Here is a 12,670-nt window from a genome sequence, read left to right as displayed (position 1 = left end):
TTTGGCAGACAGTATTCCTGTAGCTGGGAGAATATGTGGGCAGTGTTCCTCAGCTTCTACTGCAAACAAACATCCTTTCTGATTATTTCTTTCTTTCTTTAGAGTTAGCATTTTTTTTCCTTGAAATATGGCTGACTAACAACTGGCAGTTGGTCTGAGATACAGTTCTGCCATATTCCTGGATTCACTCACATTTGTATTATTAGTATTGAAAAATCTGTAATTTTTTTGTATATGTGTGTGTGCAGGAATATTTTAAAACCACTTGTCTGTTTCATAAGCCTTAATTTAGCTAAAAATTAGACAATGTAAACCATAATCCACTTCCCCAGCCATATGAAAACTGTCATGTGTGACAAAATGGTAAAATGAAAAAGTGAGAAGGCCATTAACTCCTTCCTGTTGTGACAATGAGGGCCCCTGTGGTAATTAGATTTTAAAAAAGCAAAAAACAGGAAAAGTTTGTGGATCATCTTGAATTTTTTCTGGCTTTGGAGAAAATTTCCTTATGGAATGAAACTAAGGAAACATTTTAACTGGAGGTAGGTCCCCTGATTTAACCTGGATATAAGATGGCGGGGATGGTGTCTCTCTGTGTATTGAAGGGGAGAAAGATTTGTTGCACAATGAAGTGGATAAGAGACTCAGCCAGGAAGTAGAGTTCTGGGTTTTTCAGGTCCTTTGGTAGGCATCTAGGTCTATATCCTCCTATTTTTTTTAATTATGTATATATATTATCAAGAAAAAATTACTAACAGCACACAAAAATGGAAATTAAAAGGGATTGAGATAAACAGGGAATTAAGAAGATCAATGAAACAAGAAATGTAAGCAGAGGTTTTAATATTTTATTGGGGGATGCCAGTGGATGTCTTCTCTGTTTTCAGCAACCACCTTGTGGACTACTGAGTTGATTTGTAGAGCATATGCTGTATACCAAATGAGGACAAAGTGCACTGAAGACAAATTGTGACAATTTAATGGGTTTAATATATGTAACTATTTAAATAAGATAATATGTGCTCCAAGTATTAAAAAGTAAATTGGAGAAAACGAGGTTTTAGAATATAGTTAGGATGCTTTAAAATATTTTAAAAACCAGAGGAAGCTTGTGTGTATGTGTGTGTGTGTGTGTGTGTGTGTGTGTATGCATGTGTGTGTGTCTGTTTATGTGTGTACACTAGCCAGGGTCATAATGACTTAGCATTTCCTCCTGTTTACCAATTCCTCATAATTAACTAAAAGGTTGGGGCCACACTGACACCATTATTCCTCTGTAGATCTGACTCTAATTTATGACCCATATCCTGCTTTATATCCTAGAATGCTTTGAATGTCCTCTCATTGCTTACTTTTTCTCAGATTCATCAATTTATAAATCAGTTAAGTGCAGTAATTAAAAAGATATCTTTATTTGTGTCATCTCAGCAATAGAGAACCTGAAAAGACAAAATTTATATGTAAATATAAATTCCTCATATCTTTTAGGAATTTTAAATCTTTACAAGAATTTTTTTTTTTTCTGGTAAAACTCAGCCTGGTTTATAAAGATTATCCCAGAGTCATCTTGTATCTCAACTTCAGATAACTTAGCTTGCTTATTAACATCTTTATTTTGTTAATAAGAATTCATTTCAGTTATGTTCCCATTTTTATATTTAACAGTGCCTATTCAAAATGTATTGGTGCTTTGAATTTCTTGGAAGGAAGGAGATAAATACACTTCAGGTTGCATCACTATTACTTTCCATTATAGAAAAAAATTAAAAGGCATCTGGATTTGGAACCAGCATATAGAAGTCTTAATAAGGATATGGTAATTATGGTTGGGTCCCTAAGGACGTCTAATCACATAATCTTAAATATAGTTCATAAGTTAAAAGGCAGAAACCTTGTTATGCTAGAGAGTGCTATTTTAAACAAATAATAAAAGTTAAGATTCTTTATTATACTGCAAAAATGATTTTCCATTATTGAGAAAGGAGTATGTCTCAAAAAATCATGGCTCAAAATCTTCAAACAATTACATCCATATTTGTTTCTAATTCCTCCATAACTATTTGCATATTGATCTTTTTTTTTTTTAGTTTTATATGGACAAAATACTATTTATTTATTTTTATATAGTGCTGAGGATTGAACCTAGTGCCTCACTAATGATAGGCAAGTGCTCAACTGAGCTATAACCCCAGCCTGCATATTGATCTTAATAGCAATTTAAGATAAGCAGTATTATTGGTTTGACCATTTTAACCATCATTCATTCATTCAGAAAACTTTACTGGGAGTCTATTCTTTGACTCTGGGTTCATATTACCATGAACTGAGTAGTGATGTTACAGTGATGAGCAAAGAGATTCCGTCCCTTCCCTTACAGAGCATCCAATCTAGTGAGAAAAATGAAGGTTAATCAGCTAATTATGCCAATGAATTGAATGGAAATACTCTCTCTTCTACATTGTTATTGTGACTGATAGTTGGACTTTTTTAAAAAAAAATCACTAAAGCATAGAATCTTTCTTTTCTTCTTTGGTACTAAGGATTGAACCCAGGGTCTAGTAGATGCTAGGCAAGTGCTCTGCTACTGAGCTACAGCCCAGACCTTTTAAAAATTGATTTTGAGATAGGTTCTTGCGAAGTTGCTGAGGCTGGCCTAGAGCTTTTGTTCCTCTGCTTTAGACTCCAAAGTCTCTGACATTACAGGTGTATGCCACTGTGCCTGCCAAGCATAGCATCTTAAAGGAGAGGACCTACATTAAATGTTTTATGATTTTAAATGTTTATGAATGTATTAGTGTTTCATTATTTATCAGCGTTTATAAGTTTGCCAATTAATTGATGTGCAGTCAAGACTTTTCAGTATGACTCTCCTAAGATCCTTATTACATTCTTGGGTAAACCACACTCATAATACATGTTTGGTGGTTTTTATCTTTAATTTATTAAAAATTTCAGAGAAACTAAAAGGCATTTGACCAGTGTTTTAGTCAGCTTTTATTTTACCACTGTGACCAAAAGACCCAACAAAAAAAAATTTTAGAGAAGGAAAAGTTTATTTGAGGGTCATGGTTTCAGAGGTCTCAGTGCATAGATGGCCAACTCCCTTGCTCTGGGTCTGATGGGAGGCAGAACATCATGGTGGACCGGTTCAGAGGAGGAAATCAGGTCAGGACATGACAATCAGGAAGCACAGAGAGACTCTGTAGACCAGGGACAAAATATAAACCCCAAAGGCAAGTCCCTAGTGACCCACCTCCTCCACAATACCTTACCTGCCTACAGTTACCACTCAGTTATTCCATTCAAGTGGATTAATGCATTGATTTGGTTAAGACTTCTTAACCCAATCATTTCACCTCTGAATTTTCTTCCATTGTCTTACACATGAGATTTTGAGAGACAACTCATATTTAAACCATAACAACAAATAATCTAAGTGCAGAATTGCTACTTTTTAAGAAAGTTTTATTCCAATTTTATGAAGTTATTTGACACTCTGTTTTCTGGTTTTTAAAAAAACACGGTGGTTTTTTTTTTTCTTTCCAAAGCATTCAATTTAGTGTCACTTGATTTTGCCCTGTAATCTCATTAGTTACGTAATATTTAATTAATTTACACAATTACAATACCAAATAGGAATGAGATGAACAGACTGGGGATCAAGCAGACAATTAAGTGGTGAGAATGGGAGTGTCTGGGTATGCTGGAGGAGCCTTGCCCTCGGGGTGTCCTGGCCACCAGTTTCCCTTGGTGGGGGTAGGCTGGCTAAGCACATGGTGTTGTAGGATGGGTGGTGCTGAGTATTCTGGAATGTATCATAGAGGAAGAGCACAGGGACCTCTACAGAGACGCACCTTCATTCTGGAAGTCCTGGAAGGCTTTCCTGAGGAAGAGACCCGGGGCTGTGGTATGAAGAGAAGTAAGGCCACCTAAGAGAAGAAGGTGTGAGTGCGTGGGAGTGGAGAGGAGCAAGTATACAACTCTGGAGCGGATGAAAGCCTGGGATATTAAGGAACCAAGAGGAGTGGCTGGAGCAAAGAAAAGAAGGGGAAAGATTGTGTAGGGGGCTGGGATTGTGGCTCAGTGGTAGAGCGCTCGCCTAGCATGGGCCGGACCTGGGTTGGATCCTCAGCACCACATAAAAAATAAATAAATAAATAAAGGCATTGTGTTGTGTCCATCTCCACCTAAAAAATAAATATTAAAAAAAAAAGATTGTGTAGGATGAGGTTGAATGAGGCAGGAGTCTTCTCACACCCGGCCTTATGGGTCCTATTAAGATTTGGGGGCTTTATCATGAAAGCAATGGCAGGTAACTAAAGGATTCCAATTTGTGACTTAAAAAGATAATTCTGGCTTTGTTTGGAAAATAAAGTGAAGTCAGTTAGGTGGTGATTGCAGTAGTCTATATAAGAAATGTCATTTTCCCCAAAACTATTCCATTTGGGGGGAACCTGACCCTGCTAGATGATTGTGTCTTTGTACCACTTGAAAGAAAGCAGAATTTAAATTTGTCAGTTTAAATCTTTTTATCATCCAGGAAGACCTGGCAACTATGTAGTATTTTCTATACTGTACTTTTGCTTACCATTTTCTTCTGTTACATAGTTACATCCACCATTTCAGCACATTATTTCTCAAAACAATAGGGAAAACAGCCATTCTTTTGAGATGGTACCCTGCTATTGACTTTTCTTGAAAAGACAACAAGTGTGTTTATTTTATCACTGCAAGTCTAAAAATTAACCATGAAGCATTCTTCTTGACTTCTCAACTATGTGTAACAAAGAAATGTTTTATTGCAATTTCATCAATAATTCAAATGCAACTTAAAGGAAAGTAGGGCAGCATCAGGAAAAAACACACTTGTTCCATAATTGAGTCGATTAAATAGTATCGAGTCCTACTGTCATAGACATATTGATGAAACAACTTTTGTAAGTATGAAGAGTCTAATAAGAAATAGGACCTTAAAATTATGAGGCAATATCATAGACATTAATTTTTTTTCTATTGTAAAATACAAACAATGAAAGCAACCTTTTACTAGTGTGCAATAATAAAGGCACAGCTTTTGAAAGGTGCTCTCCTCAGGATTTTAGTAGTTTTCAAGGCTGTGCAGTAATAGCCCAAGCTATTTTGGAACTGTGCATACATTAGTGTTCTTGTGCAGCATGATACAATAATGTGTGAAAAAGTCTACGATCACACCTTGTTTAAATTTGCAGTTTTTGTGCATAATCCCACAGCGAGCTCTTGTCAGGTTTTGACTGAATATAAGAGAAAAAAAGTTTACAGAAGCCTACAGATTGGGGTAGGATGTAAATATCCGATGATAAAAATAAGTTTTTTTTTTTTTTTACATTGCATATTACTTTTTTGAAAGATCAAAGGCATTATGTCAAGTTTATATTACATATGTAATGTCTTGCAAATCAACCTGTGGTTAATTTCACCCAGTGAAACTTCAGAATGAATGTAAGTAGCCACCTAATGAAAATGTATATCTTCTCTATATAATATTTGTGGAGTATGACTGAAAAATTTGGAGTTTTATTTTTGAAAACATTGAACTACGATTTATGCCTTTATATTAATGTTGTTTTTCAAGATTATCAACCAGAGAAGCTAAATCCTTATTTCAATGATGCCCTGGTTCAAAACATCTTGGAAAACTTCCTTTCTCAGAGTTATGTTTTGAACAATTTACAAACCTGACTAAAAAACATCCATCTTATTACTTTCTAATCATATTTCATACCAAAATTTGTCAGTAAAGTATGTATGATCTTTGGTTACCACTAAGAAGGGAAAATACATTTGAACTTAGATGACAAGGTATGTTTGTTTTAAAACCAGTTGAATTACTCTTTAATGACACCTTATTTTAGTTTTTACAACATATAGAAACAAAAATGCAAATATCTCTTTTAGAATGCAAGGCCAAAATACCTAACATAATTAGTAGCATATTTTATTATTAAGACAATTAAAGGATTAAGCAACTACAATGCTAATCTTATGTTGGCAGATTCTTCAGATAATGGTTCCTACATGGGAACATCTCTGTATAATTTTATTTAAATACTGCCATTTACTGTATGATCTGTAAATATGTGTATTTCATTAGTATCTTACATAATTCATATTAATTTTCATGTTATTCGAAGGAACTAGTCAGCAGCACTTAGAATGTTCACTTCAGTTGACCTCTTCATGTAAATAATTGATCCAGTTTTTAAAACTATTAATGATTGTTTTCTCAAGCACCAGAAAAGAACCCAAATAGTTACATGTGCTTGAAATGTAAAATAACCAGAATGAATTCCAAATATTTTCTTCATTTAAGAAATCTGGGTTCACTCAATATTTATGTATTGAATGATTTATGGATCAAATGAAAATAAAGTAGGTCTAAATTAAAGTATGTATACAGAAATATATCACTTTCCCCACTTGAAAAACCTTTTTTTGTGTTCCTTTTTAAACACAGAAGAAATGAAAGAAATGATTGCAGACTTAGTTGAATATAGTTTTTATTTTCTGAGTGTCTCTAATGGAAGGAAGGCAAAAAGTTAAGATATAATTTTGCTGTGTCCCCTTTCTATAATCTTGTATAGCTCCTGATTTCCAGCTTTAGGGAGGTAGCAATTGGGATCAAGTTTTAAGAACAACATCAGTATAGTTCTTCAAACACTGATAGGTTTACGTGCACACCATTGTTTGCACATGAAGATGCAGACCACCTTTTGCACCACCTTTCAGTACAGCTGACTGGCCCATTGGAGACCACACAGACTTCTTGTTTAAAGTGGTGTGTAATTTGTGTCAAGCAATTTGTGTCATATTGATTCTTTTATTCTAGTTAACTAATTGTATTAACATTTCTTTTTTTCCTGGATTCATAAAACTAAATGGCTTTTCTTTTCCTGAGTACATATATCTTTGACTTTTCTAAAGATTTTAAAGTCCAGGATTTATGCTGGAATTGCTTTATAGGAATAGCTACTTCATTCCTTTAATACCTCAGTTTGTGTTAAAAAAGTTGCGTGCTGGTTTTTTTTGTTTTTTTTTTTTTTTTTTTTTTTTTTTTTTTTTTTTTTTTTTTTGCCAAGTTTGTTTTACTAAAAGGGGGAAGTTTTGAGAGACAAAAGCAAGAGGAATGTGTATTAGATCTTTGGTTTTATAGTATTTTACTTATAAATTGCCTATAAAGTTTTGATAACAGATGTTGCATTTGAAATTCCAAAATTCTATTGAAGGAAATACTGTGATGTTGTTCATTTGTGGTAAGATAGTTGTTCATTGACAAATTTTTAAATTATAATAGAAGAGAAAGTAAAATATCAGCAGTTTTTTTTTTCACCCTATTGATAAACGTAAACTTAGAGTGCATTATAAATGTACGAACTAAGGTTAGAAGTTTTGGTTCTAGAGAAGTTAGGCTAGTAAGTAATGTTTATATAATCTTGGTAAACATTTCCCCATGACTGAATTTTGAGTGGAAAACTTTGCTTCCCTAAAGGCTGTAAGTGAAAAAAAAAAAAAAATAGGGACTGTTCTGTGTGTGTGTGTGTGTGTGTGTGTGTGTGTATTCTTATTCACTTGTGTTTAGATCCAGCTTAATACCAAGTAATGCCAACATCTGGCAAAGAGATGGAGATCTGGGAATTTGTTGCTTGAAACCCTGGGACAAAGTGTTCTGATCTGACCAGCAAACATAGCTGTGGACTTGAACTGGAATCTTCAGGGGCAGAAACGTCTTAAGTGTCTGGAAAATTGGCTTGTTGAGTCACCATGAAGGCACTAAAACAAAACTAATTTTAAGCAGGTCAAAGTTCAGTGATTCCCTCTGGAATTCAAACTTTTTTTGAGTCTCATGTTTAAGTGAAAAGGGTCAAAGTTGATGCACTGTTACAATGTTTTGAATGCTTTCCCTTAAGAACAGCCACCCAAACTGGGATTAGCATGAGGAACTGCAAGGCTGGCACTTCAGCGTCTGGGTTAAAAATATTTTAAAGCAGTAAATGCAGTCAGTACAGAGAGATCCCTGGGAGCCTTTCTATTCAAAAATGTGTGAGCTCAGGGCAGCGACTGCAATGTAATTTAGGGCAGTGTATGCTTCATAGCTTTGAGAATATTGCTTCCCGTTAATGTTCCACCGGAGGATGGTAGGATAGTAGTAATTTTAGAAGGTGGTATTCCTGTTTGTCTTACATCGAAAACTTCAGAATAAATAAAAAGAAACCTCAATCGAACAAGAAATGTAACTGTGGAAAAGTACCAATGAATCTAAATTTGAACTGAACAGATTCAAAGCCAGCATGAGTGTAGGAATATTTTTAAGGAGGAAGCTATGACAAAAACAACTATCCAGACAGTGGACTGCACAGGTATGTACCATGTGGGCACAGAACTTGCAGAAACTTCCAAGAAAATGCCTGGTCAGGAGTGCGGTGCTTTAACTGTGACTAGATGAAATGTTACTGAATATTTAAATTGAATTATTTTAGAATATGGAAACACAAGAGATTTAATTTCAGTTGCTGGCATTCAGATGATGTCTAGCTATTCTGAGTAAGCCAAGTCATTAGCTAGTCACAATTCTGTGAATTAGATAGAGTTGGGATCTTAGCTCACCCTCCGAATGATGAGCAGGTCGAGGACTTCTGATGCTAAGATATTATGCCTTAACTTATGGGATTGTGTAGGCTTTTTCTCAGTCTGAAGATCCTGTTACTGATAAGAATGAGACCTAATCAAGATTCTTGGATATTATAAAAGAACCTGTCCATTTATGAGTTGTGTCTAGGAGACAAGTGAGGAACACTTATACTTCTTTCAAATTTTAGGGACTCAGCTACTAACTCTGAGCAGCTATGAAATTTGGCGAGTACCCAACAGTTCACTAAACTCTCTAGGAGTTCTTATGGTATTAGCTATTCTATTTTTTCATGTTATAAATTGCAGAATAATTTATTGCTCTTCATTATCAACCTGTGATGCTTACCTTAAGGAAGCTTTAATTGTTATTTATTCAATAAACATCAGTTAATTTGAGGAATTTTTTTGGCGTGTTTATTGTCTTGAGAGAGATGAACTCAGCCATGTCTATTTATTTTAGTGAGATAAACTAGAAACACATGGTAATATTTAATAAAAACGCATATTAAAAAATGAAAAGCTAAGTTATGCGTGTGTGGCACGATGATTCTTACACAATTTTGTATCAGAAAAGTGACCCGCATTGTACTGAAAAAATGGGAAGACCACCTTCATGTTCTACACATTTTCATCACCGATACAGTTTAAAAGTGGTCTCTGATTTAGATTTTTAAATTCAGCATGTTTATGATTAAAATGATGAATGCTGCTTGTTTTAATTTAGCAATGAAGGAGGAAGAATAAGGAAGGATTAAACATAAAATTTAGAGTAGGAAAGTTAAAAATGACAATTTCTTTCAAGAATTGGTATTAGGATTATAATACAGAGGTATTTCTAGGGTATTTCTTTGATTATTTGAATCAAATATAGAACAGAATTTTAAATTTTTGAACAGAAATTTTTAGAACATTATTTGCTATCTGAACCATATAAAAACCCAGAAACACGAGTATATTTAGTATTGCTCCCATACATACCTGATATGTATCAGTATATTTAGTATTCTACTTTGTTATTGCAGTAGGACTAGTTAATAGTTTTATCCCAAGGGATTTCTTTAAAAAAAAAAACAACAAAAAACATGAGTTGCTCTGAACTTTTGCCCCTCTAAACCCTCCAAGTCTTTGCAGGGAGAGCTTTTGAAGGGGTAGTAAAATACCTTGATCCCTACATCTCTCTCTAGGCTCTGTCAGCTGTTAAACTTGTGTTCACTGACTGCTGGTTCCCCACGCTGTGCTGATCCTTTTGTTTAACTGGCATTTCTTTTGGCTTCTCCACTTAAACTAGCTATCAGATTCCTATAGGTCAACTCGATAGTTTGCCTGTAGCAAGCTCACCTGAAACATCTTTTGAGGTACGGCCTATGATTTCATGACAAATAGTCACCTCAGTGGGGAGCTACAGAGCTCACCTCTATCTTCCAAGGGTTAACAGTAACCTATAATAATAATTTGGTGACACAAAATGCTTCTTTTTATGCATTACCTATTTCCAGAGGCCTAATTTAGGTTTGTATCAAAATGGATATCACAAACAGTACAGCTTCCCGCTGAGAAGCAAAGTGCTACTGAGAGACTTTCTGTTATTCTTCTGGTGGCATCTGGGAGGGGTGAAGGAACACTGGGGAGTGTGGGGGAAGCAATTGTCAGCCGCTTATAGTGTAGCTGGGACCAGCCGTGGTGGAGAATGGTTTTCAAAGGCAGAATAGCTTTATGGAATCGTTATACCAGGAGCTGAACTTTGTTCTATTACACTTGAGAGGAGGCAGATTGTAGAACAAGGAAAACAGTAGAAGTGGCTCCAGCAGTTACCTTATTTTTCTGTCTGATTTTCATACTTCATGTTCTTGGCAGCAGTGACTGCGCTTACCCAGGTGTAAATACAAACATAATAATATAGTGCTCAGGAAGTTTTCAACTTGAGGAGTCTGTTAAAAGTCTTAATTCCTCGTCGTAGAATCCGTGGTTGTGGGAGTCAGGGCAATCGGAAAAGCAAACAAAGTGAATTGTCAGCGTGTCCCATCTTTTCAAACATTTTACCCTATTTTTAAATTGCTTAGTACGTACCCTAAACATGCGGACTCTCCATTGTCCTAGTTCTTCTCCCAGAGGAAAGCAAATTGAAAACAAACTCAAATCTATCGTGATTTTTCTTAACTATACCCAGGAGTATTGTACTTTAAATAGAAACATTGGAAGGATTGTGTTTCATAAATGTTTATCATTACTATTTCTGCCTATGCTGGTAAGTGAGAGATGGGACAAATATGGCAATCTTATTTTGCACAAGGGGTCTTCTAGTGAATCCTTAATTCACTGCACAGAAGCTAAGTTATCATAGGCTGGGGAGCTCCTTTGAGCCCAAATATGACCTGCGTTTTAGAATACAGGCCTGGAGATGCTTAAGCATTTTCAGACTTTGGGCTCTAAGGCAGTGTTCACTTTGGGCCTTTGCCATGCCTGTGTCTAGCTTTGGTACCTGCTAAAGGGATGGGAAAACCTCTCAGAGCTGGGCAGATTGACAAGAACTCTAGCCCAGAACTTGAACTCCAGCTCCCACTTCAACATTCTGCATATTTGTCCTGAAGGGTTTGTCCTGGCCTGCTGCATCCCCCAATGGCCAACCCTCGCTTCTTCTCTGTATTCTGGGGATGTGTTCTCAGAATGCCCATTTCCCACCCGTCCCTGGGAGCACCAGGAAGAAGCAGCTGTCCTGGCTTTTCCACTCCCACTGCAAGGGGAGGCTTCCGCGCACAAGCTTCTGTCACATCCTCACTATGTGCATCTCAAGCACAGCTTGCTCAGCTCTGCGTTTCTGGCTCAGAGAACACGTTAAACATGTCTGTATAGGTGCTCCTCTTGGGGTGCACCTACGCAGGGACAATAGTTATGGCTTCTCTTTCTATGGACTTCAAGAGTCTCTATTTAATGCTTTGGAAAAAAATTTAAATGTATTATAAGAAACATGCTTATGGCATTCTTTTTGAAACTGAAAAGTTGTGTAAAAAATGGCATTTTTAAGAGGTTTCTACTGTAAAGGATGCTTTCAGACATATTATATCTATTTCCTTATTTAATTGACTAAAATTCATTTTGTAAATGTTATTCTTTCAAAGCAGGAAGATTTTCTACCACTATGGTCTAAAGGTTTGGTTACTTCTCTTAGGGATCGCTCAGATCTTCTTTGTAATAGCAGCTTCCTGAAGAAAACCAGAGAAAAGAAATCAAATCAAACCCTCAACTGCAGCTTTTGTACCATTTAAATTGCAATGGATAATTTTCAAGGACTGTAAGTGAGGTGATGATGTAAGATGGAATTTTACTCTCTTTGCAAAGTTTCTCCCAATTTGGGTGCTTTTTTCAAAAGCTTTACCTAGAATGAAAGTATATTCCCATAGTTTAATGTTCTTTGTTTATATGGTATTGTTTTTTACAGTGATTGGTGGGTAGAAATGTGCCAGGGCCAGGCTTTGGGATCTGAGTCTCCTTTGGACCCCATAGGATGTCAATGGACTCATTAGGATTTAGCCAAGTTTTATGCATTATTCATAATATACATTCACAGCATGTACACTAACAACTGTCTCCAGTGTCTGCTTAGTCAGAACCATTTGCATGCTGTATTATGGAACCATAACAGAATGCATTTAGCCACATTTTCTGTATTATCCTTAATACATATTGTCATCATATTCTGTTATGGGGGATGTGGAGAATGTGTTTAAACAATAGCATACACTTGTGCATTATGATTCCATAAAAACAAATGTATAATAAAAGTCTTGATGGAAGTAATTATTGCATATGTGCAATAACAGTTTTTTAAAAAGCTTTCATATTATTTCTAGTTTGCTTTTATTGTTTGATTATCTAGTTATTTGTTTTATGCCTGCTGGACTGATGTCCTGAAAATTTTAATTTTGAAAACAACATACTACCTTCTTTATCCCTCTCATGTCTTACCTCATTAGTTTCCCTAAATGGGTATTTAAAGATATAATATTTA

At 35.5% G+C, this 12,670-nt stretch overlaps 1 protein-coding gene across 11 annotated transcripts in view; it reads left to right on the top strand.

Annotated features, from left to right (window-relative positions):
• The window catches only part of Sox5 (SRY-box transcription factor 5), a 967,314-nt gene that overhangs the window by 16,604 nt on the left and 938,040 nt on the right, over nucleotides 1–12,670 (top strand). For 8 of the 11 annotated variants that reach the window (XM_076854207.1, XM_076854206.1, XM_076854212.1 and 5 more), the window contains exon 1: nucleotides 7,965–8,393. The exons of the other annotated variants lie outside the window; for them this stretch is intronic. The gene's annotated coding sequence lies outside the window, so the exon portion shown is untranslated. Of the gene's footprint in view, nucleotides 1–7,964; nucleotides 8,394–12,670 lie in introns of those variants that run through there. 11 annotated transcript variants of the gene reach the window in all.

This window comes from Callospermophilus lateralis, chromosome 4, assembly GCF_048772815.1.
Source record: "Callospermophilus lateralis isolate mCalLat2 chromosome 4, mCalLat2.hap1, whole genome shotgun sequence".
Lineage (NCBI taxonomy): Eukaryota > Metazoa > Chordata > Mammalia > Rodentia > Sciuridae > Callospermophilus > Callospermophilus lateralis.
The sequence above is the reverse complement of the archived record's forward strand: the minus strand, read 5'-3'. Positions and strand labels throughout refer to the sequence as shown.